Raw genomic sequence first — 18,286 nt, 5'->3', positions numbered from 1 at the left:
CGGGTGAGGAGTGTGATGAAGTGATGAGTTGTATATTTTAGTGTACTTACTCCCAAGGCTGTCAGTAGCCTTTAATCCAGAGCACTTTATAGTTAGGAAGTGAATGCAGCAAAATCCCTGTTGTATTCATTGATATATGGACTCACTGTGGTAAATTAATTCTCACCAACTGATTTAATTGTTGCCTACAGTCATTTACATAAAGAATAATAAATCTTTAGTTTCTGGGTATTATCAGTCCCTTACTAAAAATTGTGTTGCACTGAAGAGTCTTGTGTTTATGGTTCACACATTGCAAGACAGTTTTGGGGTTGGATCACCTGAAGGTCCCTGGGCTTTACTTTGGGAAACATGTCATATTAAATAAATAATGTAAACCCTTGTTAGAGGCAACTATTTGATTGTCAGTGCTACATAGTGTCACTCCAGCACTGTGTTAGACTTTGAAAGTTGAAATTATCAGCTAAGCATGCAGCACAGCATTGAATCCCCACCCCAATGTATGTCTTGTTCTTCTAACTCAACAACATAGGTTGTGCTTTGCGTGTTATTGCCTAGGTGCAATAAATCAGCATCAAAGAACTACTGGCAACAGGGGCAAATTGTTGTGTCATCTCAAGTTGCACCTGAACACAGTGACTGCAGCTAATGGCCAACTAGCACATGTTCTGTGTTTGTGTAAGGGGAAATAACTCTCCATACCAGCATGTGGCAGTAGTCAGTTTTGGTCATTAAAAAGGGAAACCAGAAGGCTGAAAGGACAAACTCAAGGTGCTAGTTAGCCAGGTAGCACATTAACAACACAACTCAGTGTGAAAAGAACTAGGGATCTTTACCATGTGCTGGCAGGCAATTACACAACTGATTAGGTATTGTTCCTGCAAAACAGATCAATGGCTTAATATCTTATATAAAGTTAGGGTGACACCCTCTTTCACACCCTCTTGACATCAAGTCATTTGTTTGCTTTCCTTACTTCTGTTTCTCTTCTTGTTTGCTGAGCTGCAGTGCCAATCAAAGTGATTTCATTAAGCAATGGCTTAATGAAATCACAAAAGCAAGTGATGGCCCAACATTGGCCAACAGTAGATCATCGGCTTGGTGTGTTAGGGCCCTTAAATGCAACCCTTTCACCATTTTCTGAATGGAACATAATATACTGATCGTAATGGTGTAAAATGACTTCTATAAAAATATATTTAAGTAATGGATAATATTTCATTTTACTGACAAGACCTGGTTTCACATCAATATAGTCAATTCTGTTTGAACAATGCAGTGTACAAAAACTAAACATCAATAAAAGCTTCAAATTTAGTGTTAACCGTCAGACACCCCTTTAACATGCACATCACTATGTTTTTTGGTTCTTTACTGCAGCTCACAAATGTCATCTCAAAGCAGCACACATCAAATACAGAGGCAGCCAACTGCTGCACATATATTGGAGTGTCATCTTATGAACATTTACTAAATGTTATCATTTGCAACAGGGGTTAAACCAAGAAAATTGCCATTGTGCTTCCATGCTGAAAGACTTAGGCCATCACCAGGACCACATTTTATTCTACTTCAGTAAAAACCTGCTTGATCTTTGTTTCTCTAAAACACAAGTGGTTTTGTGGTGGTTTTGTCAGTATGGTGACATGGCTCAATCTAGCCACAAAAAATAACAAAGAAGGATTTACTTGGATCCATTCATACTGCTTGTTGCTGTGAAGTTACATGTGGCCTTTTGCTCTAGTGTTGAACACCAAAGTTCATCCAAGGGTCACTACAGTCCAAGTAATTAACTCTGCAAACGCATGAGAATGTTGGGTCAAAAGTCAAAGTTAGCATTAAAGTGAGAAGACAGCAAAGACTACATCAGAGAATAAATTACCTAATTGCAGTGGAAGCAAAGAAATTTAATGATAATTTACTAAGAATTTGTCATAACGTGGCTGATTATAATCATGTCATCTTTGTTTTTACTAATGGGCATCTTTTTAACAGCTGAAATTTTGAAATGGATCTTAATATGACTGTGTTGCCTAGATATGAGAGATGTGATGTAATCAGACAGTGCCTCATCTTGCTGAGTACGTTGGATGGCGCTCTTGCTACAAACAGATTCCCGTTTCTGAGCTCCTGTTTCATTTTAATTCTCAACCCAAGTAGTTATGTGTGGCATCTATTTTGATCATGTATCATAAGTTAGTAGCTGTTCAACTGGCCTTGGTAAGGCTGTTGTGTATGTTAGTAATAAATGATGGATATTGTGGAAATTTCAGTACGAGTGTTGCAGTGAGCTTTTGACTGTTGTGTTCCTCCACATACTCCAAGCTAACTCAAACAAAAAACACAGGTTCAAACTTTTACAATTCTTACATACGGTTTTGTTGGACGTTAGGTGAAGTAATCATCTGCTGATAGAACATTTTATTAACAGATACACAATTAAGAAGTTATATTCTAACCTATCTTGAACTACTCCCAAAACATTTCATATGGCCCTTATATTTCATCTTTTCACTCTCATTACAGCACCATTGTCAGTTATCTATTCTAAACTTAAAAAATAAATGCTTATACAAGCCTATTTTAGTGTCACCTCATCATGCGATCCATGTTTTATTGGTTCTGATAAAAAAAACAGCATGATTCCCCTCCAAGGAATTTCCATCTGTGTATATCTTTTGAATATCTACGAAGCTGAACTGACAGCAGTTTTTGCAGCAGCCGCCTGTCAATGGATGTAAAAGATGTTCACATTTGCTGGCAGTGCAACCCCTGTGATCATATTTTCCATCATTTTGTTGCTGTGCTCTTCAAATAACACCCCTCACCCCTTCTTGGTTGGCCATTTGAGCTCTGTTCGCTGTCAGTAAACCCAGCATGTTATGGACTCCTGGAGAGTATTGGATTTTAATTGCGCTGTGCTCAGGGTGACACAGGTATTAAATAGTCTTTTGTTGCAAAAAACAGGCGCACGTGTGCAAACACAGATACACAGACTTGCAATCACTCTGCATTACTCTTTAGGTCTTGTAGTATTTCTCAATGAAACCCAGTGCCAAACTGACACATGTTTCAAGTAGCAACAAGCACATTGTGTCAGTAACATTAAGATGCAAACTGTGCCTCTCTGACGTGAAAGATATGGGTTTAATAGCACTTTTTTTAAAGAAGAACCAACACCTGCACGTTCATGTTAGATATGATGCAACATCAGTGTTTTGAGTGACAGCCTTGTGGTTTTGCTATTAATTAACATGATCCATTTGCCACCACCTTCCAAAACATGATTAATGTGTACCAGAGAACCAGTCTTGCAAGGAGGCACACACCATGACTAATAAGCAGTTTTGCCTTTAGTCCACATATGCTTGTGAATCATACAGGCCAGCAAGTTTGTCACAATTCCAAGAAGTTATTTTTCATCAGGTTCTTTGGTTGGATCAAGGTCACTCAGATGGCTTGTTCTATCAGCACCCCCTCCTTCAGGAACTGTCAGGGGAGTAACTCTCCTATCAGCAACAGACGGGCTGTCCAGTTCTGCTCAAAGTCTGCTGTCAGTGCACACGCACACACGCACACACACACACACACACACATACATGTACAATCTAGCACCAAAGTACAGAACCACAGAAACACACCCACACAGGCAAGGACTCACACACACATTAATAAGCTCACTGCTGTCACTCAGATGGAGGGGCTTTCAGACGGAGGTTTGTGCGGTCATGAGGCAGCAAGAAGAGGAACAGAAACGGACAGAAAGATAAGAAGAGGAAAATGGTTAAAAGTGCCAACTTACTCAATATTTCCAGAGTGGCACAGACAGTCCAAGAGTTTGTTGGGTTTTTTTTCTTTGCTTCTGTTATCTGTGAGGAATTGGATGGAAGAAAATAATGTTTTGAGCGTGTCCGAGAAAATAATTCCACCATGATAAGAAAGTTCTATTGTTGTTCTTCACAGCTCCATGATACTGGCATTACAGCCCTTTGCAGTCGCTTCTGTGACTTATGTGACTGAGTATGACATAAAATGTGTGATAAAACATAAGTTAAGTACACACATGGGAAGCAGTTGCAAAATTGAGGCAAGGCTGGACGATCACACATTTTCTTTTCAGGCACACTCTCACACAAACTTGTTTTTTTCCCATGAGAGGACACTGTATGCTTAATTTTTTGGAGATTTTTGCTACCATAGCCAATAGTGTTTAATCAGAACCATTACCCTGACCAAAAAACAAGCTTGAGCCATTATATTTTATGGTTTACCTTATGGGAATAAGCTTTTCGTCCCCACAAGGGAGGTGAGTCCCTGTATTGTGGCTGTGTAGCTATGGTCCTCACAATGTCATAAATAAATGAATAGTTTTTTGTTTTTGTTTTTTTTTCTGGTATACATAATTTGTGCAGAAATTGCTTTTGTGATGATGTTCTCAAGGTTTTTCCAATTTTGTTTTAAATGCATAAGTGGGACAAACATATCCCCCCCATATATTTCTGTGTGTTCACCTGCGTCATTGCTTTTATGATTATCAGTTTAGTAACTGTCATGAACAAAGGCACAATTGAAGAGACATTTCCTTTCATCAGTTACAATCCTCTTCACTTGCCTGCACTTGCCTCAACACAGTGAGTTGGTATCTTTAGGAATATACTGATGTGGAAAGGAATGACAAGTGACTTGGATAGCCTGTTTCAAGAGCCTCCCATGTAGATCAAATAAATACAAATTTAGTCTTAGTATCAGTTTAGTTTATTATAAATAAAACAATCGTGACTCTACTTTGAGAAAAAAAATCTGATGGACATATTTTGACACTAAACACATAAATGAGTGGTAGTGCTCTGCCCTCATCAGTGGGCAGAGCACTAGATGTGCCATCTCACACATTTGTCCACGCTCTTGAAATGTCTCTTTGTTTTTCCTAACAGTTCTCTCCACTGCCCTCTCCTTTTATCTTATGCATGCCAGCACATGTTGAATTCATCCCAAGGCCAAGGACAATAGATTTATTTACTCAGCATAAAATGTTCATGTCATGCGTATCCACCCAGATAATACATGTATACACTTTGCATTTGAACCCAGAATATGAACATTCTAAATTCCACTAATGGATGTTTTTAACAATAAGTCAAGCCCTATGTGCAGTGTGAAAGGGGTCACCTGTAGTAATGAGAGAATTATCACCCACTAAACTCAACAGAGTGTTTTAGCATCTTTCAGTTCACTGTTTTAGTTCTTCGGCCATTAGTCTTTTGGTTCATTCTCAGCACTCTCATCAGCCTGATCTCGAGCCTCATTAGGCAGCTGTTTTAAGCTAAAAACGCTTTAATAAATCCCCTGTGTGCTACCTGTCCAGCACCAAAAAACAGATAGGTAAGGTTAGGGAATAGCAGGTAAACACAGTAAAGCATTTAGCACCTAAAAGACTAAAACAGAGCCACATCATGTGCTTCAAGTGGCAAGAAACATGACTCCAAATTAATGCTAATGTTGCTCTGTGCCTGCTGGTTGGGTAAATATATAAGCATTTGCTTATGAAGGAATAAATAAAGTCCGCACACTAGTGCATGCTCCCATAACAATGCATTAGATTACCTCCACATGTGTGACATTTCGGGCATTAGCCCTTCCTCAGACAAGCGTGTGTAAGCGTTTGCTTACACATCAGTTATGACAAGTTTATCAGGTGGTAACATCTCAGTATTGTTCTGCTACCACTAACTCCATCCATGCAACTTAGAAGCTACTTATTGTAAAATTTCAAAATGTCTCTTTTTAGGAAATCCAGGTCCAAAACTGCAGCTCTGAAATTTCCACTCTTTAGTTGGATGATATTGAATTGGCAGGTGAATCACATTAATGACAGTGTGAGTTTCACACACGTACTTAAAACACATACCACTGTCCCTCTAAAGACTGTCGCATGCTGACAGCTGGAGGTCGAGTGGGTCAAGTTGATTCTTTGATCTCAGACTTCGAGTGATAAGTTGTCCTGGAATGACTTCTTGTAGTTTTCAGAGTCTGGTACAGTACGTGCTGCTCTTGCTGCTTTGGGTTCCATACAGTGCCAGGGACAAGACTGCTATGCAATGAAGAAATTGTTATCTTCAGTTGCATTTGTCTGGCCTTGCCTTACTTTTTGAAATACTCTCATGCTCTTATTTCTTACCCGTAGGATCCTTTAAACAACTAAGCATGCGTTTTTTCACGAATTATGTGATTATTTATTTCTCAATGTATGTGCAACGTCATGTGTGTTCATATGTCTGCTGAAAGTGTTTCAAGTAGGAATGCTCTCTGATAGCAATCATCTGTCAAAGCCGCTAAGCATGCCTTCTCCTGAGTGTGTTCTCTCACCCCCAGGCATCTTTTTGCCTGACTCTCAAAGACTGATAAACCACTACACTGTGTCCACCTACTGTACAATTTGTTTTAGTACACAAATCATGTCAGCAGTTGGTGTGTCAGTGCCTTTCCCCTCCTCTTTGTAGAAAGGCTCAATAAAAAGTGGAAAACAGCACAAGGCTATTCTTATCAAGAAATACTGGATTAAGTGACTCATTAAAGACTGCTTGTGTTGAAAAGTAGCATAAGTGCTTTGATATGGCACCCATTGTAAAGCTGTAAATATTGTATTTACCAGTGGTTAATAAATCACTTGACAACGCTCAACACGTTCTCATCCCAAGTTGTCACATGTTGCCTCTTTGCAGTGGACTTCCCCATCTACAAATTAAATTCTAGGTATCCCTCTGTGTCTGCTCTTTACGTTATGGAATGCCATTACCATAATGTCAACACAACCACATGGTGGGATGGCACTGCACGTTATGTTTAGGCAGCGAAAGCACATGGCAACCAATGCACAAACTCACATGCTGGCACTGATGGTTACAGTTAGGGAAAAAAGATGTAGGAAAAAAAACACATCACATTCAGACAGGAAGCCAACACCAGACTCCTGCATGAAAGTCCAGGATTTGTTGAGCCCATACACCACCCCAACCACCTGCCTAATAGGTACAGTATCCTCGCATTCCTTGAAGTATGTTGTTACCAGCAGCATTTCAACCTGACGCCATCCAACGGCATATCATGTGGACACAACAGGTTCCTTCTAGCTGTGTTCTCAAGGGATGCCTCCTGTCTGCTTATATCTTGCAGACGTGGCAAGTGCTGTCCAGCCATCCGCCAGCATATAATAACACCGTGACTGGTTCTGTTTGGCCACATTTTCGCTTGATGCTATCCAGCAGCGTTTCACACAGGATGGCTTTTGCCGTTGCAATCTTACATTAAAAGCACTGTCAAGCCGGCAGTATTTTACAAGTTCGGAATGACGCTGCTGGTACTGATGGATGCTTTATGTTGTCTAGTTTTATAACATATGACTACTATCGCTAAAAAAAGTATTTAAAAAATGACCGTGCCACAACCTTTTCAAGTAATGTGACCAATTATTTCTCCCAGGAGGGCCAGTGAGGGGGCAGCAATTACACTATGGTGACCACCGTCCACCACCACCATTGCCTTGTAATAAGCCACTTTTCCCACCATATCTTTAAGCAGAGGTTATGAAAGCAAGGGGAAATGCAAAAGCCATTTTATTTCAACATAACAGCACAGTTAATCTTGGATACACTACAGTGCTTGCCTTTTTCACGTATCACGTATTTTAGAATAAGCTCAAAGTATGTAAGTGTGTGAAAAATCTATTCAGTTACTTTTTTTCCAACTTGTCACTTCCTACATTCACAAAAACTGTTTATGGTAGCAATGAATTTCGACACAGCTCCTGTTCTTTTGTACGTTTTATATTTGTTCTGTCGTCATGCCACATGTTTCAGCAGGAATCTGGGCACAGCATAATGTGGGCGCATAACAATGCAAATGCAACAGTGGGATTCATCCTAATCCTGATTCTGAGAATGGGTTTGACTGAAAGCAGCCACTGATCAAATGTGAGGCATGTCTAGACAGACTCCCCTGACAGTTTTCTTTTCTTTTCCTTTTTTTTTTATGTCAATTGAGGACCACTGTGATTTCTTAAGATAATGCTGCAGAATTTGGGTTTAATAGTACTGTACTTTGTTACAAAGGTCCACAGCAACAGGCAATGCGATCACCTTTGTATGGTGCTCTGTTTTCTGTGAGCGGACATTGTTCTTTTTCAAGCAATATTTGTCTTAACACCCCAACACGATTTGTCGTCCACCGCTGACATTCCTACACCTCTATTTGGGTTTACACACCCTATTTCCTCCCCCTCTCTTGTATTCCCCTCTTTCCTAAATTCTCTGACAGGTAATGTTTTACTCAACTTGACTTTGAACAGGTAGCACAGACATAGACAATTTGTCCATCTTGTCTTTCCTTTTTTACTCCCAAAGGCACTAGAGGACTATTTTTTCTCCATCTTCTTGAAAGTTTCAGCACTAAGTGAGCATATGTTGAGTAGTAAAATTATGCAGCAAATAAGGTCAAGGCGGCATAAAGGTGAAACACACAGCAGGCTGCACAGAGAGTTAATACTAACTACTGTGTGCTTTCTACCTCGCAAATGTGTTTAAAAAGGTTTGAGTTGATGTGGAGGCAGCTTTGGTGCTTTATGTAAAGCCACTGCCCTCTAATGTTCTGTAATGAAAACACAGCAACATCCACTCTGAACTGTAAACCCCTGTGGTGAAACACGCTTGTTATTTTTAGTGATGTTCAAAAGATTTTTTTTTTTTTTTTTACACCAGCCAAAATTTTTTTTCAAACTGCTCATCTGTCTGAAATGCGCACTGGATTGGAAAGACCAAGATTGAAAACATAGTTCCCCAAGATAAAATCTGCTGCCAGTTGACTTGCTGGGGAGTTGCAACACTCACAGTGTTTTGAAGAGCGCTCTGGTTTGATAGCAGGCCTGCTTGAAAGGTTTTTAAAAGTTTGCCCAGCCATGCTTGTCAGCAATTTGTGGATGATAGCCAAGCTACTACATAGATGTCAGTTAGGAAAAGACCAGGATGCAATCCTGTATCTGTTTGTTTTAGATTATTCAGACATTAAGTTCTTGATTTAAAATGCCTAATGCATAAATGTTTTTTTCATGAGCAATTACACTTCATAATTTACATCTCACCACTTTTCTTCATTGCAAGCTGATGTTTTTAATCCCACCAAAAAAATGAAAAAAACATTTGATGTTTGAGTTCAAAAGAGTCAATTTATTCTAAAAAAAAAAAAAAAATGCCAAATATATCACAGTTTACTGAATTCCTGTGACAGGGAGCCATGTCTGCTGCCACTCTGTCTGCCTCTTTATGGTTATTGCATCAGAATGAATGAGAGCACAGTAGTGGGATGGGGCCCAGAGGGAAAAAGAGGTACTAATGGGGCCTTAATGAAAATCTCCAGTCTGCTCATTAATGTAGAAATGTACACACATTATGAACACAGTCATGGAAGGGAAACAAGACTCAACGGTTGCACACACACACGTAAAAACAGATGGGTTTGTCACATCCCCTCCTTATGCTCTCCCTATTATCTCCTCTCTCTCCCTTCACTTAATTCTGTCTTTCACTCTAATAACAAAGAAAACAAATGATAGTTTATCATCGGTTTTTCTGCATAAATACTCAGACAAGCTATGTAGGTTTGCCTTAATGTTCTCTCTGTAACCATCCAGGTAAATTATTCTGTGCCGGTTGTTTTCTTGCCAGATCTTTTCTTCTTCTACAAGTAATTGATTCCATTAAGCCAGGCATGCTGGAGGAATTCATTATGCTGATTAGTCTGGCACAGGTTGATGGGATGGAGGATTCATTGAGAGAGATAGTAAAAAAAAAAAACAAGGGTTAATTTGTCACATTTCTTTACAATCAGATGCCTTGATCATTTCTGTCCCTGTAGGAGTGTAGCAGTGACCCACCTGAAGCTGCACCGAATCCTCTGCAGTGAGGACAAAGAGAGCGACACCAGCATCCTCACATCACACTAACAAGATTACAGTACTGCAGGGAAGCGGATATGGGTTTAGAAGACATTTTTTGTTGTCTTGCTGTGGCTTTGTTGAGCTTATAAAAACTTTAGGAAACAGTGGTTACACCTGCTTCCTTCTGAGTTATCCATTACACTGGACTTTGTTTGACTTTGGTCCAACACACAGACCAGCTTTTCCACAGTGCAATAGGTCCATCTGGTGGACAAATATGAAACAATTTCTTACCAAATAATACTTAAAGGAAAGGTTTACAATTTTACAAGTCTTTCTTAGAACAATCGTTGAGTGTATCCATTACACACAGAAACAGTTTTTGTTTGCTGTAATTGTTTTTTCCTGGTCATATTTACACTGTTTTTAGTAAGACGTATTTTTTTCTGTTTACATCACTTCACTGTGGCTCAGCAAGGAAATAACATCGAGGAAAAGGGGGGAAAAGTAACTTAAGATATCCACTCTTTCTGATTAACCCAGACCTCTGTAGGCTATTCATATTACTTTGAAAAATAACAACACTGGAGTGTCCTTCTGCATAAAAAATTGGGTGTGGACTTTATCCCCCATAATACACACACTGGAAGCATGGGGTATTTAAAAGTGTGAACAGGAAGAATTATTGAAGGAAGAAAAAACTACTTTAATGTGCATTGGGCATGTGAGTATTGTCTTTAACCGTAAGTTATGCAACACTCAGAATAATAATTTAGCAACACAGCATTAAAACTACAGTGGTGTAATTGTGTCCTGAGCAGAACATGAGACACAGTTTCCTGTCTGTTCAATCAGAGCCTCTCTGTATGGGGGTTGTGGTTGCCGTGCTGGTCGTGAATGTGATTTACTGCATTTAGGTCCCTGTGAGTGTAACACTGGCCAACTAATCGCTGCTACTCTACACTGCACACATAGGGCAGTCACCACTGCTAATGAGACTGCGTTGTTGCGGAAACATAGTACACATCTCTGTTTCCCCCAGATTAACAATGTTAGCTCTGTCAGCACTGTTGCCGCTGTTAGTGCTGTTTACTGAGTTAGCCCTTTTAGTTGCAAGCCGCCAGCTAAGCCACCTCCATGTTGAGAACCATGTGCAGGCAATTTCCCCCCAGACTCTAAATCATCTACATGCTCTGAATGTGTGACAGAAATAAGTCTTTTTTTTAAGTTGATGTTGTTTTTCTGGCTCTCACTGAAGAGTTATTTCAACAGACAGAAGTTTATGTCTTTTTATCATATTAAAAACTTATTACAGTATTTGTAATGCCTGATGAAGACCTCCATGTCCAAGTGAGCTGAACACATGATCCCCTTCCATTTTGATGTGGATTCCCAGTAAACTAGCTCCCTCCCTAAATGGAGAATACGAATAGCCCAGATCATTCATGACTGATCCCTCTTTAAAAACTGTTTCGCTGTGGGTTTAAAATTATCCCACTCATGATTAATCAGTTATGTTGGTACAAAGTTCCATATATTGACAGAAAAAAGATGTTTGTCCAAAAGAGGATTTGTGATTGGTAACAAAATTAAATGCAAAGCCAAGTTAAGGTGCTGGGCTGCGACAAGACAGAGCAATGTCAGCACTCCTTGACTTAATTTCTCAAAGTCTCTGAAATTCTACTGGGGGATTAATCATCATTCTTCTAAAATTTATCCCTGCATTTGGATGTAGAGAGTGCTCTTTAATCCGTATGTGTCTATACCTGGGTTGTGATCTTAATTTTCATGTTCATCAAACCACACACTGAACCCTATGCCCTTTCTCTGTGTATCTGTCTTTGTTATGTTTCTGCTCTCATTTAGTCACTTTTTTTTGTCATCTCTCATTTTCTAATTTTCTTTGCCAAAACATGTCGTGGGTAGCCAAGGGTCCATGGCTTGCAAATGGCATGTTGACGTCTTCTTTGTTTCACCAGCTTCATTTCTAACAGCTGCGTGACAGTTATTCCTGCACAACAATGCGGCAAAGACTTTTGCAAATGCAAAACAGCCCTTCTCTGCACTAAACTAGATCTCTTTGAAAAACTTTGAAATCTTGAAGAGATATTGCTCACCTTGGTTAAATTTGAATAAATCAGTTCAAGTATTTTTTAGTAGGTAGGCAGGAAGTGTTTGTTTCCATGGGTACTGCTCTATTTCCCAACTCATTTCACCTTAAAATCAGTGTTACAAAGAGAGTTGTGTGGATGCAGTTTGGGTTACTGATGAGGATGTCACCTTCCTCTCTTCTGCACGCCATTAGTCACTTTCGCAACACTTTTCGAAAAGGTAGAAAATGAATATTCAAATTGAGTCAATTAGTGGTGATGCAAACTAAACAAAACAGAGAGAGAGAGTGGAGGGCAAAAGGTGTTTGTGTATGACCACAAACTCCAGTCCGTGTTTCCGTGGAAACAGGTGCTGTGGATTATTTGTTGTTGAACACAACTTTCTGGCGATGGCTGGGCTTGGAATGGCCTACACAAACACACACACACACACACACACACACACACACACACACACTTCTCTCAACATAAATGAACACAGAGAAACACATTGTCCCTCTCAAACTCCGTTTGTTAACTTCCCTTATTTTAGTACAATAAATAGATCAAGTAAGGGAAATGTGCATAACCTTTAAACACACTGACTCGTATCATAGATGACAGTTGTTCATGTGCATGTTATGTTTAGTCACATACACACGTACAATTTCACAGTCAGTATCGGTGACTAAGCATACAGGTGCACGCACACTTGATGGCATACACCTGTCTATATATGTATTCACACCCAAATGTATGGTTAAAAGAATTGCCAAACAAATTTGAATTTTATCTTCTGACTTTGACTTTGAATTATGCTTTCAAAATTTGCACGAACATCTGTTAAATTAAATGTCTGAATTTCTTGTTGTTTTTCCTTTTTTTTTTTCAGAAAATGATAGAGAGAGATGCATTTGATGCACCTGTACGCTTCATATTTGAAATTTAGATGCTGTAGTCTGAAGGTGGCGCCTGATTGCTCTGCTGGTTAAGATGCATATTTAATTGCAGCACCCCCAGGTCAAACTGTGGGCAAGGGCTCTTGTTGCATTCCAACCACCTCTCTCTCCTGTTGCATTTTCTACTTTATCTCTACTGGTGCTATCAAAAAGCCAAAAAATTTATATTTTAAGAAGAGGTTTCAAATTCCAGTTTAATTCGTGTACAAATAATTCAAATGCTGGGTCAGAATTGGAGAATACATCAAACACATTCAGGTGGGCACAACTATTTTCACTCTCAACTCAGTTTCATTTATATTTCAAATTCACACACACTGTTGTATTTTCATAATACTTTAAAGCGCTCTATGGGAGTTTTTAAGAAACACCTTTTACCATGAATAATTTAAGTCTACTATGTCTGTATTGAGCAAAATATGTTGTATAATCTATTGCTTACTCAACACATCAATATACAATACAATAAGTAGTCTCTATCTGTCTGAGGCAGTAAAGCAACGTGAAGAAGAAGTAGAATCTAGAGAAGAATTACCTTTGGCCACTGAGGGGCAGAAGACATCTAAACAAACTGGGATATAAACAGCCACCATGTATGACATACAGACTAAAGTTATGGCTTGGGCATTATATTGATGTTTATGTTCACCTAATACATTTATGTCCAATATTCATTCATCCTTTTAGCTTAGTTTTGGTCTCCACCACCAACTCGTAGAAAATATGCCTTGCTCTAGCAATATTTTTGGTATATTCTTTAATATTTATTCAGCAATGTTTGGTCCTGGTAGCGTGAAGTGGATTTATCAGAGCCTTGGAGAGTTAAGTGATGATTTTCTGTGGTTTCAGCACGACAAAAGATACATGACACAGCACCATGCTCTTCTTTCCCTACTACACCAAGTATACTTTGGTTCTCAAATTCAGTCTAACTCTAAAAACAGCATTTAAATAACCCCAACATGCACTGTATTTCAAATACTGCACCCCAACAAGCACCTCAGCAGAGAGAGGTTAAGTCATTATGAATGCATGGCACTAACTATCCATCCTCCTGTCCTCATTCAGTTTTACTTCTCTCTTTTATGCAAATATGATCTTCCATTCTGTTTCTGTCTCTGTATCTCTGTGTCAAGTGCTGCTTCATTAATATTTGATGTGACTTAGGATAATGATGCACTTAGACTCTGTGTGTACAAGCTGTGTGTGGTGTGCGTGCAGGTGTGGGTGGATTTGTGTTTGGTGGCAGAGGGAAGGAGGGGGAGACAGCAGTTCTACAATTCAAAGTTACAAACTGTGCTGTGCTAAATTGAGGATGCACCACCAGAGGCCAGTAAGCAACAGAGTTATGGCAATGTGATTTGTGCAAATGTGTATGCAGATATATGAGCATATGTACAATACTGTACATTATTAATGAATTTGAAGGGTATTTATACAGAATATCACAGTCATCCATCATTGATTAGCTGCTTCCATTTCATGGTCCAGATGAATTGAGGCAGAGGCACAATGAGGTTTTACGTCATAACATTCCCATGGTTTCACTTTCATTTCCAAGACAATATTACGGATGAATGATTTATTAGATGTTGTAAGATGACTGTTATTCTCAAATCAAACCCTCGCTTCATTAATTTTAATGTAATTTCATTTGACTTCAAGAGACTCCATTAAATGTTTATTGAAGTAGACACAGCAATGAGAGTAGATGCCATAATGAAAATGTCAGGTTTTAGCAAACACCTTTTTCTGTGTTAACACAAGAACAATATTGGTCATAACAGGCCTCATTTCACAGATTTAATTTACCATAACTCTCTCTACAGAGGACTTCACAATATGAAAACAATGGAAAATTCTGTTAGTGCTCCGATAGTGTTAGTGTTTACCAAACAGGTTTGCACAGGATAAACCAGTAAGTGCGTGATGTATCAGGAGGCAGAAACCTCTGGATGTGTATCAGTGTGCAGATGGAGAGACATATTTCTTTGGTCTAATTTTATTCAGTAGACAGTGGATGTTCTGTTTGTGATTCACTGTTGACATGCGATCAGCGTCTTGAATTTTACCATTGACACAGCACAAGTCTACTGACTCAGAGAACTCAGATTTCAGAGGCATACACCTACAGCTAGCCATGGTAGCTATAGCAAATTTGCCATAACAAAATTACAAAATGGAGTGCACATTTTGTGTGACAATTTACTATGTATCTTTGTAACAACAAACAATAATAACAATATATTATAGCTAAAAGTTCAAAATAAATGATAATAAGCATGATATGGACTACATCCATAGTTGATGATATTATTTCGATGTTAACTGGTTTGCGTATTGGTTATCTGTTTATTTTAACTTATTTTGGGTTTGCATAGTCATTTTTAAGTTGTTCATCATCGAAAATTAGAGTCTCCGTCTGTGGATTTTCAGAGCCATAACCTGAAACTCCAGCTTTTGTTTGGTATGCATTTGGTATGCATTGCATACCATTGCATTTTTTATTTTGTCTAACTATTTGTGATTATAAGCACCTGATAAGTATGAAAAATTAAGCATTGACTTTGAACAGTTAGTACTTTTCAGAAAATGATATCTTCATATGGGGACAATGGGTTTACTTTTTATAGTCATAAGTGTAGGCCTATAATAAAGTATTTAACTGATTATTTCAATGCCTGAGCACTTTATACAAAGGCAAATTGCAAACAGTGCAACATTTGTTAAATGTTTTGTGATACTGTGGGTTAGGGGTCACTTTTAAAGTCTAAAACTGTTCAAAACTGTTTGTTTCAAACCTAACAAAATATATACAAAAAAAAAAAAAAAGAAAAAATTATTTGTGTTTCGCTCATTTTGTAGCTCTGTAACTTCCTTGCTGCATATTCCAAACTAGGAATGTCCTTGGTCCATAGGAACAGTTTGTCTTGCCTAATTGGCCTGTGTGAAACTGTAATAATACAGTAAAAAAAAAGTCTAATGCCTAATGTCCTCAAACTTCCTAATTAACAGCATCTTAGCTTGCTACTTCTGCTCACATTTTTCATACCATATTAAGCATAAAAAAAACAGGTTTCAACCCTAAAATTTGATCAGGTTCTGTATCTTGTTCACTTTTGTGTCAGAATCATTGAAGGTTGAATTGGCAAAGATGGCCAAATTGTTTTAATATGGATTAATGTATTGTGCTTTTTCTACCACTAGAAGGCACCAAAAGGTCTCCACAAATTAGGACAACAGGTCTAAGTCAAGTAGTATGAAGTAAAAAATTCAGCAATCCCAAAATGTGATGTCCTCATTTTTGGACACAGGGGTCGTAGGATTTCAATTTAAGATTTGAATGAATAACAGCTTTTGCCAAATCTATGCTAAACTATTTATACTATGGGAAGTGTATATTGTGAAATATGCTCGCATCTTATCTAGAGTATGTGAGCTCATTATGCATTCATCATGCATGTAAGATGTATTGTTTCATTTTGACAGTGCACATCTACACTGACATTTTATGTATAAATCAGGATTTTAGTTAAAGCGTCACATACCTCATTTTTCATATTCTCATATGGTAAATCATTTTCAGTGATTTCGTGTCTCTTCCATCTCGTCATCTAACTACCTTGATATAAAATTTATTTCCAGTCTTTCCTCCATGAATAGATGATGGGATGTGTTTTGACAGAACATTGGCTTTTCATATTTTCAAACAGATTCTGTTTCATTACACTTCTCTATTCCTCACTGATGCACTTGTCTATGAAAACCTTTACAGCGCTGCACTCTCACCTTGTGCCTTTTCATGCACACATTGCATGCAATATGCACAAACACACGCACAAAGTAGGTCACCTTGATGTGTGACGCTGAGCTCAGCTGGTGTATCTGTGTGTGTTTGTGTGTATGCACCCTTGTGGATTGTGTTTTGTCCTTTTAAGTTTCTTTCTGTGTCCTCATGGCCCCTGAGAGAGTGTAGTCATTAGATTGGCTATAAGTCACTTAGCATCAACTCTAATTCAATTTCAACATCTGAAGTCAGATACATTTACGGTCATGTTTGTATCTACGTTGATATGTGCCGCACAAAGCTGAAAGCATCTGCAGATAACGTATAGTGATATAATACAGCGATTGTGGACATCATTGATGGATGTAAAATAAGTGGGCATGGATTATCACCATGCAGATACATGTTTGCATTTACAGTACATAAAGATCACAAGTCCAAAAATCTATCCCCAGTGACAAACTGAGTATGGAATATTATCTCTATCTATGGACAGCTGTGAGGATAAATGAACACCCATGAACCATCTAAATAAACTGCAGAGTCCTTCAGCCTGAAAATCCTTGGACACTACATGGAAGGATGAGACAAGGCCAACTCCTAAAGGACTCACACACACAAAAGGACATGGACAAACACACAGGCTACACTTACACACAAACTAATCACTTAATGTTTGATTTGAGTTCTTTCTAAACATTTGCATCCACTTATGTTGTCCAATTAACCTGCTTCAAAGTAGTATCTCATAAAACTATCAGACTGTTTTAAATGCAGCATAATCATTCACTATATCATTTAAAGGAGTGGTGTGTAAGATTTAGGGGGATTTAGTGGCACTTGTTGGTGAGAACTGCAAATTGTAACCAGCTAAAACTTATCCTGGCTAGGATTCCTTCACTGTTTACTGTTCAGGAGATTTTTTCTGGGAGCTGACTTATCCACCAAGGTCTCTCAAAACGAATGGAACCAGTGATCAAAACCAGTAAAAAAAACACTAACTAGAGCAATTTCACTTAAAAAAAAAAAAAAAGTCTGGTTCTCCTACACTATTTGGCTTGCTGCAGATGTGATTATACACTTAAGAAAACATACATATTCTATTCTATAATATTATATTATGTCCTATTTCTGCCAATATATCCCCCTATATTCTACATGCTGGACCTTTAAAATGCACGCCTCTGGTGGCAAACAAGCTCAGTGTGTTTTCCTTTAACACAGTGTTCACTTTGATGTGTCAAGCAAGAATAACTTTTAAATAACACTTTTGCCTTGAACATGTCCTCTGCCCTCCCACCTGATTAGGGCTGTTCCACTGGCACTGGTATAACATACAGGGTTAAATACAAACAGACATGCATGCATTTACTGTAAACTGACCTTACTCTGTTTTCAATCTAGTTTTGAGAGCATCCAGCCTACATGGTCGATTAGCTCAGACTCAAACCCTATCATATTTGTGTTTCTCTTATTATTTTAGCCCTGGCACTCAGTCCCCGGACTCCATTAGGCAAAGAAG

The sequence above is a fragment of the Plectropomus leopardus genome, chromosome 6 (genome assembly GCF_026936395.1).
Source record: "Plectropomus leopardus strain MGB_pleo_1.0 chromosome 6, ASM2693639v1, whole genome shotgun sequence".
Taxonomy (NCBI): Eukaryota; Metazoa; Chordata; class Actinopteri; order Perciformes; family Serranidae; genus Plectropomus; species Plectropomus leopardus.
The sequence above is the reverse complement of the archived record's forward strand: the minus strand, read 5'-3'. Positions refer to the sequence as shown.